Consider the following 13,100-nt stretch of genomic DNA (forward strand, 5'->3'; position numbering starts at 1 on the left):
CGTTGGTCTGTCTGCTACTCTCTCTACTGACACGTTGGTCTGTCTGCTACTCTCTCTACTGACACGTTGGTCTAGCTGGTCTGTCTGCTACTCTCTCTACTGACACGTTGGTCTGTCTGCTACTCTCTCTACTGACACGTTGGTCTGTCTGCTACTCTCTCTACTGACACGTTAGTCTGTCTGCTACTCTCTCTACTGACACGTTGGTCTGTCTGCTACTCTCTCTACTGACACGTTGGTCTGTCTGCTACTCTCTCTACTGACACGTTGGTCTGTCTGCTACTCTCTCTACTGACACGTTGGTCTGTCTGCTACTCTCTCTACTGACACGTTAGTCTAGCTGGTCTGTCTGCTACTCTCTCTACTGACACGTTGGTCTAGCTGGTCTGTCTGCTACTCTCTCTACTGACACGTTGGTCTGTCTGCTACTCTCTCTACTGACACGTTAGTCTAGCTGGTCTGTCTGCTACTCTCTCTACTGACACGTTAGTCTGTCTGCTACTCTCTCTACTGACACATTAGTCTGTCTGCTACTCTCTCTACTGACACGTTGGTCTGTCTGCTACTCTCTCTACTGACACGTTGGTCTGTCTGCTACTCTCTCTACTGACACATTAGTCTGTCTGCTACTCTCTACTGACACGTTGGTCTGTCTGCTACTCTCTACTGACACGTTGGTCTGTCTGCTACTCTCTCTACTGACACGTTAGTCTGTCTGCTACTCTCTACTGACACGTTAGTTTGTCTGCTACTCTCTCTACTGACACATTGCATTGATCTGTCTGCTACTCTCTCTACTGACACATTAGTCTGTCTGCTACTCTCTCTACTGACACGTTGGTCTGTCTGCTACTCTCTCTACTGACACGTTGGTCTGTCTGCTACTCTCTCTACTGACACGTTAGTCTGTCTGCTACTCTCTCTACTGACACATTAGTCTGTCTGCTACTCTCTCTACTGACACGTTGGTCTGTCTGCTACTCTCTCTACTGACACGTTAGTCTAGCTGGTCTGTCTGCTACTCTCTCTACTCTCTGACAGAACCTGTCAGACCTGGGCTCTCCGTTAACCTAAAAAAAAACAAATATAGTGATATTCCAAAAAAGGTCCGGAAATCAGGATGACAAATATAAATTCTATTTGGACACAGTTCTATTAGAACACACCAAAAACTACACGTATCTAGGACTAAATATCAGCAACACAGGTAGCTTTCACATGGCTGTGAATGAGCTGAGAGACAAAGCAAGAAGAGCATTCGTACTGGTGCTCTTTCATGCCATCCCTAGGAGGGGTGCGTCACTTGAGTGGGTTGAGTTACTGACATGATCTTCCTGTCTGGGTTGGCGCACCCCCCTTGGTTTGTGCTGGGGTGGAGATCTTTGTGGGCTATACTCGGCCTTGTCTCAGGATTGTAAGTTGGTGGTTATGGAACCCCTACCTGTCCCAGACCTGCTGCTTTCAACTCTTAATGATCGGCTATGAAAAGCCAACTGACATTTATTCCTGATTATTATTTGACCATGCTTGTCATTTATGAACATTTTGAAAATCTTGGCTCTCTCTAATTCTCTCCTTCTCTCTTTCTTTCTCTCTCTCGGAGGGCCTGAGCCCTAGGACCATACGTCAGGACTACCGGGCATGATGACTCCTTGCTGTCCCCAGTCCACCTGGCCTTGCTGCTATTCCAGTTTCAACTGTTCTGCCTGCGGTTATGGAACCCCTACCTGTCCCAGACCTGCTGTTTCAACTCTTAATGATCGGCTATGAAAAGCCAACTGACATTTATTCCTAATTATTATTTGACCATGCTTGTCACTTATGAACATTTTGAACATCTTGGCCATGTTCTGTTATAATCTCCACCCGGCACAGCCAGAAGAGGACTGGCCACCCCTCATAGCCTGGTTCCTCTCTAAGTTTCTTCCTAGGTTTTGGCCTTTCTAGGGAGTTTTTCCTAGCCACCGTGCTTCTACACCTGCATTGCTTGCTGTTTGGGGTTTTAGGCTGGGTTTCTGTACAGCACTTCGAGATATTAGCGGATGTACGAAGGGCAATATAAAATAAACTTGATTTGATTGATTTGATTTCTATTCCATTAAAATCAACATTAAAATCGAAATTCCAATTAGAATCTGGCTCAAAATGTTCCAATCAGTCTATATGTATACTTTGACAATGTAAGTAATAATGAACTTGCCATGTGTCACGCCCTGGCCTTAGTATTATTTGTTTTATTTATTATTTTAGTTAGGTCAGGGTGTGACATGGGAAATGTTTGTGTTTTGTCGGTTTTGGGTGGTTATATGGTAAAGGGGGTGTTGGGTGTAGTGTATGGGTTTGTGTTGAGTGTATGTGTCTAGCTGTGTCTATGTTGGGTGTAGTTGTCTAGGAAAGTCTATGGTTGCCTGAATGGGTTCCCAATTAGAGACAGCTGATTTCTGTTGTCTCTGATTGGGAGCCATATTTAAGGTAGCCATAGGCTTTCGTTTGATGTGGGTAATTGTCTATGTTATACGTTTGTAGCATGTCTGTGCACTACGTTTATTAGCTTCACGGTCGTTTATTGTTTTGGTTAGTTTGTAAGTGTTTGTTTAATTTTTTCCTTCTTCTAAATAAAAGGAAGATGGCTTATTTTCCAAATGCTGCGTTTTGGTCCGTCTCTCCCCCACACGATCGTGACACCATGTCAATAAAGTCAATTGAATTGAATTGAGAGAGAGAGAGACAGAGAGAGAGAGAGAGCGAGCGAGAGAGAGAGCGAGAGAGAGAGAGCGAGAGCGAGAGAGAGAGAGAGAAAGAGAGAGAGAGAGAAAGAGAGGCAGAAAGAGAGAGAGAGAGAGAGAAAGAATCCACAAAGAATTAAAAAACAAACCCAATTTTGATCAACTCCCATATCTACTGGGTGAAATACCACAGTGTGCCATCACAGCAACAAGATTTGTGACCTGCTGCCACAAGAAAAGGGCAACTAGTGAAGAACAAACACCATTGAAAATACAACCCATGTTTATGTTTATTTATTTTCCCTTTTGTACTTGAACCATTTGCACATTATTACAACACTGTATATATACATAATATGACATTTGTAATGTCTTTATTCTTTTGGAACTTATGTGAGTGTAATGTTTACTGTTAATTTGTATTGTTTGTTTCACTTTTGTGTATTGTCTACCTCACTTGCTTTGGCAATGTTAACACATGTTTCCCATGCCAATAAAGCCCCTTGAATTGAATTGAATAGATAGAGAGATAGATAGATAGATAAAGATAGATATATAGATAATGAGAGATAGATAGATAAAGAGAGATAAATAGATAAAGAGAGATAGATAGATAAAGAGAGATAGATAGATAAAGAGATAGATAAAGAGATAGATAGATAGAGATATATAGATAAGGAGAGATAGATAGTTAAAGAGATATATAGATAAAGATAGATAGATAAGGAGAGATATATATATAAAGAGATAGATAGAGATAGATAATGAGAGATAGATAGAGATATATAGATAAAGATAGAGATATATAGATAAAGAGAGATAGATAGATAAAGAGATAGATAGATAGAGATAAGGAGAGATAGATAGTTAAAGAGATATATAGATAAAGATAGATAGATAAGGAGAGATATATATATAAAGAGATAGATAGAGATAGATAATGAGAGATAGATAGAGATATATAGATAAAGATAGAGATATATAGATAAAGAGAGATAGATAGATAAAGAGATAGATAGATATATAAAGAGAGATAAATAGATAAAGAGAGAGATAGATAAAGAGAGATAGATAGATAAAGAGATAGATAGAGATAGATGAAGAGATAGATAGATAGAGATATATAGATAAAGAGAGATATATAAAGAGATAGATAGAGATATATAGATAAGGAGAGATAGATAGATAAAGAGTTAGATAGAGATAGAGAGATATATAGATAAAGAGAGATAGATAGATAAGGAGAGATAGATAGATAAAGAGATAGATATATAGAGATAGATAGATAAGGAGAGATAGATAGATAAAGAGATAGATAGATAAAGAGAGATATATAGATAACGAGAGATGGATAGATAAGGAGATAGATAGATAAAGAGATAGATAGATAAAGAGAGATATATAGATAACGAGAGATGGATAGATAAGGAGAGAGATAGATAAAGAGATAGATAGATAGAGATATGGTCTGTATGGTCTGTATTAGTCTATAGATAAAGAGAGATAGATAGATAAAGAGATAGATAGAGATAGATAGATAAAGAGATAGATAGAGATATATAGATAAAGAGAGATAGATAAAGAGATAGATAGATAGAGATATATAGATAAAGAGAAATGGATAGATAAGGAGATAGATAGAGATAGAGATAGATAGATAGAGATATGGTCTGTATTAGTCTGTGGCGACCTAAATGCCAGAACTGGACACGAACCTGACATCCTCAGCACACAGGGGGACAAACACCTGCCTGCAGGTGACATCATTCCCTCCCCCATATGCCCCCCTAGGCACAACTATGACAACATAACCAACAAAAACGGGTCACAACTCCTGCAGCTCTGTCGCACGCTGGGTATGTTCATAGTCAATGGTAGGCTTCGAGGGGACTCCTATGGTAGGTACACCTATAGCTCATCTCTTGGCAGTAGCACTGTTGACTACTTTATTACTGACCTCAACCCAGAGTCTCTCAGAGCGTTCACAGTCAGCCCACTGACACCCCTATCAGACCACAGCAAAATCACAGTCTACTTGAACAGAGCAATACTCAATCATGAGGCATCAAAGCCAAAGGAACTGAGTAACATTAAGAAATGCTATAGATGGAAGGAATGCAGTTTGGAAACCTACCAAAAAACAATTAGGCAACAGCAAATCCATTCCCTTTTAGACAACTTCCTGGGTAAAACATTCCACTGCAAAAGTGAAGGTGTAAACTTGGCAGTAGAAAATCTTAACAGTATATTTGACCTCTCAGCTTCCCTATCAAATCTAAAAATCTCAAATAGAAAACCGAAGAAAATGAACAACAATGACAAATGGTTTGATGAAGAATGCAAAAATATAAGAAATAAATTGAGAAACCTGTCCCACCAAAAACATAAAGACCCTGTGTCTAGGCCTTCACTATGGTGAATCACTAAAACAATACAGAAATACACTACGGAAAAAGAAGGAACAGCATGTCAGAAATCAGCTCAATGTAATTGAAGAATCCATAGAGTCTAACCAATTCTGGGAAAATTGGAAAACACTAAACAAACAACAACACAAAGAATTATCTATCCAAAATGGAGATGTCTGGGTAAACCACTTCTCCAATCTTTTTGGCTCTATAACAAAGAATAAAGAGCAAAAACATATACATGATCAAATACAAATCCTAGAATCAACTATTAAAGACTACCAGAACCCACTGGATTCTCCAATTACCTTGAATGAGTTACAGGACAAAATAAAAACCCTCCAACCCAAAAAGGCCTGTGGTGTTGATGGTATCCTTAATGGAATGATCAAATATACAGACAACAAATTCCAATTGGCTATACTAAAACTCTTTAACATCGTCCTTAGCTCTGGCATCTTCCCCAATATTTGGAAACAAGGACTGATCACCCCAATCCACAAAAGTGGAGACAGATTTGACCCAAATAACTACCGTGGAATATGCGTCAACAGTAACCTTGGTAAAATACTCTGCATTATCATTAACAGCAGACTCGTACATTTCCTCAATGAACACAATGTACTGAGCAAATGTTGAATTGGCTTTTTACCAAATTACCGTACAACAGACCATGTATTCACCCTACACACCCTAATTGACAAACAAACAAACCAAAACAAAGGCAAAGTCTTCTCATGCTTTGTTGATTTCAAAAAAGCATTCGACTCAATTTGGCATGAGGGTCTGCTATACAAATTGATGGAAAGTGGTGTTGGGGGTAAAACATACGACATTATAAAATCCATGTACACAAACAACAAGTGTGCGGTTAAAATTGGCAAAAAACACACACATTTCTTCACACAGGGTCGTGGGGTGAGACAGGGATGCAGCTTAAGCCCCACCCTCTTCAAAATATATATCAACGCATTGGCGCGGGCACTAAAACAGTCTGCAGCACCCGGTCTCACCCTACTAGAATCCGAAGTCAAATGTCTACTGTTTGCTGATGATCTGGTGCTTCTGTCACCAACCAAGGAGGGCCTACAGCAGCACCTAGATCTTCTGCACAGATTCTGTCAGACCTGGGCCCTGACAGTAAATCTCAGTAAGACCAAAATAATGGTGTTCCAAAAAAGGTCCAGTCACCAGGACCACAAATTCCATCTAGACACCGTTGCCCTAGAGCACACAAAAAACTATACATACCTCGGCCTAAACATCAGCACCACAGGTAACTTCCACAAAGCTGTGAACGATCTGAGAGACAAGGCAAGAAGGGCATTCTATGCCATCAAAAGGAACATAAATTTCAACATACCAATTAGGATCTGGCTAAAAATACTTGAATCAGTCATAGAGCACATTGCCCTTTATGGTTGTGACGTCTGGGGTCCGCTCACCAACCAAGATTTCACAAAATGGGGCAAACACCAAATTGAGACTCTGCATGCAGAATTCTGCAAAAATATCCTCCGTGTACAACGTAGAACACCAAATAATGCATGCAGAGCAGAATTAGGCCGATACCCACTAATTATCAAAATCCAGAAAAGAGCCGTTAAATTCTACAACCACCTAAAAGGAAGCGATTCCCAAACCTTCCATAACAAAGCCATCACCTACAGAGAGATGAACCTGGAGAAGAGTCCCCTAAGCAAGCGGATCAAATTGAATTGATATATAGATAAAGAGAGATATATAGAGAAAGAGAGATAGATAGAGTTAGATATACTTGGATTTTTTTGTCAGGAACATACAGTATACAGAATACTACCCTCTACAACATAACCTTCACTATGTCACCAGGACATATACAGGATACTACCCTCTACAACAGGGGTGTCAAACTCATTCCACGGAGGGCCTAGTGTCTGCAGGTTTTTGGTTTTTCCTTTCAATAAAGCCCTAGACAACCAGGTGTGGGGAGTTCCTAACTAATTAGTGATGTTAATTCATCAATCAAGTACAAGGGAGGAGCGAAAACCCGCAGACACTCGGCCCTCCGTGGAATGAGTTTGACACCTGTGCTCTACAACATAATCTTCACTCCAAATCAAAACCTACAACCTGATTTTGGACGGAATTACAGAATCACCTGGAAGGTTTACAACTACCAAAGATTATTATTCCAATGCTATACAGCAAACGCTCTGGAAAACAACAGAAACCTGAAAACACCAACCTAGAACTGAGTGAATAATGTTTAGTCTGAAGTTATATTTTATTTCCAAAAGCCAGGAAGAAAAATACATTACATTACTTTATAAGGACGGAATGCTAAATTAAGTCTGCCAAGCTTGATACAACATCAACTAGCACTGAGGTGTTAAGTGAGAGGTGTCAAAGCCCTTTAGCCCAACAATGGCAGGAGAGTCGAACAGTCTACTCCAACCAAATGGAGAGGCCTTACAAGCTGCCTCCCGCTGTTCAGAGGTAATTAAAATACAGTACCCTCTCTGTGTAAAGAATGATAAGGCAAGAAAAGATCACAAAATGAAGCTCCTTATGGAAAATCAAGAGACACTTTTTGCTGACTATTATAAAAATGGGAACATCAGCAACCTCATCTTCCACACAAACCATCCCCTGGCATGGCACAGTGCTACATTAGCACACTACCCCGCTGTTAACCTCTTCGGGCTAGGGGGCGGTATTTTCAGGTCCGGATGAAAAGCGTGCCCAAAGTAAACTGCCTGCTACTCATGCCCAGAAGCTAGGATATGCATATAATACTACCCCTCTGTTAAGAGAGGTGGTGTTAACGAGGGGTGGAAACTGAGAATACTAGACAATGAGGACTCTGAGTCAGCTAATATAAATCTCTATAAGTCTGGAACGGTAATGGTACAGGGCAACCCCAAACAGTTTCAGCTGGACTTTCACCTAATCAAAGAATTAGCCCAGCAGGAGAAGCTCTCCCTTGAGAAAGATACCCCACCCTGAGCGGGTCAGACCAGACCTCTTCATTATATAACCCCACAGACGAGCAACCCAAGCGGAAAGTCAATCTCCCAGCACAGAGTACTTCCCCCTCATTGGAATGAAGGATACATTTACCCAGCTGGAGGTAAGACAGGTGGAGCTGGAAAAGCAGGTGATTGCACTCCAGTCAGCACAGACCCAGACAACAGTCCAGCATAACAACACCCCCTTAATCTTGTCAATAGAGGGGCGCTGTTTTCACTTTGGAAAAAATCGTGCCCAATTTAAACGGCCTCGTACTCTGTTCTAGCTCATACAATATGCATATTATTATTACTATTTGATAGAAAACACTCTGACGTTTCTAAAACTGTTTGAATTATATCTGTGAGTAAAACAGAACTCATTTGGTAGCAAACTTCCATACAGGAAGTGAAAAATCTGAAAACGAGGCTCTGTTTCAGGGCCTGTTTTTTCAACTGGCTTTAATTTATCGATATGTATGCACTTCATACGCCTTCCACTAGATGTCAACAGGCAGTGGAAGGTGGAATGGGGTGCCTAGCTTGATCTGAGGCCGAACAAGAGCTTTTGGAGTGACAGGGCCGGTATTTTATTTGTCTTCGACGGCGCGCGAGGGACCTCGACATTGTCTTCTGAAAAGCGTTCGGTATACACGGCGAATATCTCCGGCTCTGATTTTTATTTGATACATATGATAATAACATCATAAAGTAGTTTTTTTCAACCGAGTTTTATCAGTTTATTCAACGTTTATTGGGACTTCTGGAGTTTTCCATTCTTTGCGCCAAGAGAGGATGGGAATGTTAGCAACCTTGGCTAGCATTGTGGCGCGAATTCGACAGAAGAAATGGACATTCTAAAACCAAACAACGATTTATTCTGGAAATAGGATTCCTTGTACAACATTCTGATGGAAGAACAGCAAAAGTAAGACAACATTTATGATGTTATTTTGTATTTCTGTGTAATATGTTGATGCCTATTCTCCGCCGTGTTAGTGAGTGCTGTCTCACAATAACCCAAGCTGTATGTTGTGGTAAAGTTATTTAAAAAAATCTAACACAGCGGTTGCATTAATAACCAGTGTATCTTTCATTTGCCATATAACAAGTATTTTTATGTAAAGTTTATGATGAGTTCTTTGGTCAGATTAGGTGAGTGTCCAAAATATCTCCGGACATTCTGGGGAAATGTTGCTACGTATTCACAATGTATAACCACGATTTGTAGCTCTAAATATGCACTGTGATGAGACAACTTCAACAATATTGTAAAGGTTGTCGTAGTTGTTCTCCTCCTCAGACGAGGAGGAGCATGGATCGGGCCAAGATGCGGAGTAGTAGGTATTCATGTTTTAATGGCAAACCAACAAACACTACAAATTAACAAAACAACAAACGTGACTAACCTGCAACAGTCCTGTGTGGCCCAAACGCTGACACAAGAACAAACACCCACAAAACACCAGTGAAACCCTGGCTGCCTTAGTATGACTCTCAATCAGAGACAAACGATACACACCTGTCTCTGATTGAGAATCATACCAGGCCGAACACAAAAACCCAACATAGAAATAGAAAACATAGACTGCCCAACCAAAACTCACGCCCTGACCAATAAACACATACAAAACAAGAGAAAACAGGTCAGGAACGTGACATAACCCCCCCCTTAAGGTGCGAACTCCGGGCGCACCAGCACAAAGTCTAGGGGAGGGTCTGGGTGGGCATCTGACCACGGTGGTGGCTCAGGCTCTGGGCGAGGTCCCCACCCCACCATAGTCACTCCCCGCTTCCGTATCCCCCTCCCAATGACCACCCTGCAACTAAACCCACCTAAATGAAGGGGCAGCATCGGGATAAGGGGCAGCAGCTCCGGGCTGAGGGACGGCAGCTCCGGGCTGAGGGACTCCGGCAGGTCCTGGCTGAGGGACTCCGGCAAGTCCTGGCTGAGGGACTCCGGCAGGTCCTGGCTGAGGGACTCCGGCAGGTCCTGGCTGAGGGACTCCGGCAGGTCCTGGCTGAGGGACTCCGGCAGGTCCTGGCTGAGGGACTCCGGCAGGTCCTGGCTGAGGGACTCCGGCAGGTCCTGGCTGAGGGACTCCGGCAGGTCCTGGCTGAGGGACTCCGGCTGGTCCTGGCTGAGGGACTCCGGCTGGTCCTGGCTGAGGGACTCCGGCTGGTCCTGGCTGAGGGACTCCGGCTGGTCCTGGCTGAGGGACTCCGGCTGGTCCTGGCTGGACGGCTCTGGCTGGTCCTGGCTGGACGGCTCTGGGTGGTCCTGGCTGGACGGCTCTGAAGGCTCGGGACAGACGGGCAGCGCTGGGCAGGCAGACAGTTCAGACCACGCTGGGCAGGCAGGCAGTGCAGGCGGCGTTGGGCAGACGGCCGACTCTGACCTGCTGAGGCGCACAGTAGGCCTGGTGCGTGGTGCCGGAACTGGAGGCCCTGGGCTGGAGACATGCACCACAGGGAGAGTGCGTGGAGGAGGAACAGGGCTCTGGAAACGCACTGGAAGCCTGGTGCGTGGAGTAGGCACTGGTGGTACTGAGCTGGGGTGGGAAGGTGGCGCCGGATATACCGGACCGTGAAGGAGGACACGCGCTCTTGAGCACCAAGCCTCCCCAACCTTACCAGGTTGAATGATCCCCGTAGCCCTGCCAGTGCGGCGAGGTAACCCGCACTGGGCTATGCAGGCGAACCGGGGACACCACCTGTAAGGTTGGTGCCATGTACGCCGGCCCGAGGAGACGTACTGGAGGCCAGATACGTTGGGCCGGCTTCATGACATCCGGCTTGATGCCCAACCTAGCCCTCCCAGTGCAGCAAGGTGGAATAGCCCGCACTGGGCTAAGCACGCGTACTGGGGAAACCGTGCGCTTTACCGCATAACACGGTGTCTGACCAGTACGACGCCCTCTCACTCCACGGTAAGCCCGGGGAGTTGGCTCAGGTAACCAACCCGGCTTCGCCACACTCCCCGTTATCCCCCCCCCAATAAATTTTTGGGTGAGCCTCTCGTGCTTCCAGCCTCTCTTACGTGCTGCCTCCTCATACCAGCGCTCCTGGGCTGTGGCTGCCTCCTTCTCCTCCCGAGAGCGGCGATTCTCTCCCACCTTAGCCCAGGGTCCTTCTCCGTTGAATATTTGCTCCCATGTCCATTCCTCTTCTCTCCATTGCTTTTGTTCTTGCCGTCCTTCTCCAATCCGCTTGGTCCTGGTTTGGTGGGTGTTTCTGTTACGGCTGTCCTCGCTGACAGAAGGTGTGGACCAGTACGCTGACACAAGAACAAACACCCACAAAACACCAGTGAAACCCTGGCTGCCTTAGTATGACTCTCAATCAGAGACAAACGATACACACCTGTCTCTGATTGAGAATCATACCAGGCCGAACACAAAAACCCAACATAGAAATAGAAAACATAGACTGCCCACCCAAAACTCACGCCCTGACCAATAAACACATACAAAACAAGAGAAAACAGGTCAGGAACATGACAAATATAAAAAGCAAGAGCAGGAGAAGAACAGAGCACTAGATGAGAGGATCAGACTGCTGGGGGAGAGGGTGAGGGGGATGGCGTGTGACAGAGAACAACCCACTAGAGAGGTGGACAACCCCACAGAGAAGCCAGCAGAACAGCCCACCTCAGCTACCGACAAAAGTCTTGACACCACAGCAGAACAGTCCACACCAGACCCTGACCATAGCCTCGATGTCACAGCAGAACAGACAAATGAAGAATCCCAAGCCCTGGGGATCTCAACCCCTCTGTCAGCCACCCTGATAGCCCTCCTGACAACCTACCCCCACCCACTGAGGACATACGCAAGACACAGATTGTACTCCTTATGGACTCAAATGGGAAACATATACAAGAAAATAAACTTTTTCCCAAACACAGTGTGTCTAAACTCTGGTGTCCAAACACCAGCACGCCCTAGACCTTCTGTCTGAGGACCAACTAGGGTCACCCAGCCACATAATAATACACACAGGCACAAACGACCTGAGAACACAGCAGGAAAGGGTGGCCACAGCACTGAAGGAAGTGATTGAAAAAGCTTCTTCTACTTTCCCCAACGCACAAGTGGTTATCTCCACCCTGCTACCACGAAAAGACTTCCACCCTGCTACAATACAGCGGGTAAACGCAAGTATTTCCCTTGACTGTGCCTCAAAACCAAATGTTTTCCTGGCCCACCACTCCACCCTGGACTTGAACAGCCTCTATGACCAGGTCCACCTATACAAGGCAGTAGTGTCCACCTTCGCCGGACTCTAAAGGACATCACTCTCAAACGCAGCGCCAACACTTCACACAGGAGAAACGGATCAATAGACAGACCAGGCCAGGACCAGCAAGCCCAGACCAGCAAGACTCTCTCCCAGACCTGCGGGACCCCCCCCCCCCCTTCACATAGAGGACCCATTCCGAGAGGACCTACATCCAGACCACAACACCACCAGCCACATACACCCCCCCCCCCAACCAATCAACACCCCCCCAAGTCAACCATGCCCACACACAATTTAGGCCCCCTCAGATCAGACCTATGCCCCTCCTGCCCACCCCATGCCCCCCACTCCCGCAAAGAGGGCCACAACATGGAAGTCACACATACGCCCAGGCCATGAGCGGGCAAACAGGCCCAACCCCCACTCTTACACTAGCCCAAGCCAATGGCATGTACCAGATTCTCAGCAGGCTCTGCTTACACTTACTGGCCTGAGGCCAAACCACACGACCAACAACATTAGACACTTAATGGAACACAAAGCCTTCACTATCTCATCCTGGAATATCCAAGGCCTGAGGTCGTCTGCCTTTGGTCTAAAGAGCAGGAACCTGGACTTCATCAAAGAAATCAGAAATAAAGACATTGTCATCCTACAAGAAACCTGGTATAGAGGAGATGGACCCACTGGTTGCCCTCTAGGTTACAGAGAGTTGGTAGTCCCATCCACCACAC

General features: G+C 44.7%; 1 protein-coding gene across 4 annotated transcripts in view; it reads right to left on the reverse strand.

Moving 5' to 3' along the window:
• The window catches only part of LOC129827460 (probable E3 ubiquitin-protein ligase MID2), a 321,932-nt gene that overhangs the window by 88,542 nt on the left and 220,290 nt on the right, over nt 1–13,100 (reverse strand). The gene's annotated exons all lie outside the window — the stretch shown is intronic.

The sequence above is a fragment of the Salvelinus fontinalis genome, chromosome 29 (assembly GCF_029448725.1).
Source record: "Salvelinus fontinalis isolate EN_2023a chromosome 29, ASM2944872v1, whole genome shotgun sequence".
Taxonomy (NCBI): Eukaryota; Metazoa; Chordata; class Actinopteri; order Salmoniformes; family Salmonidae; genus Salvelinus; species Salvelinus fontinalis.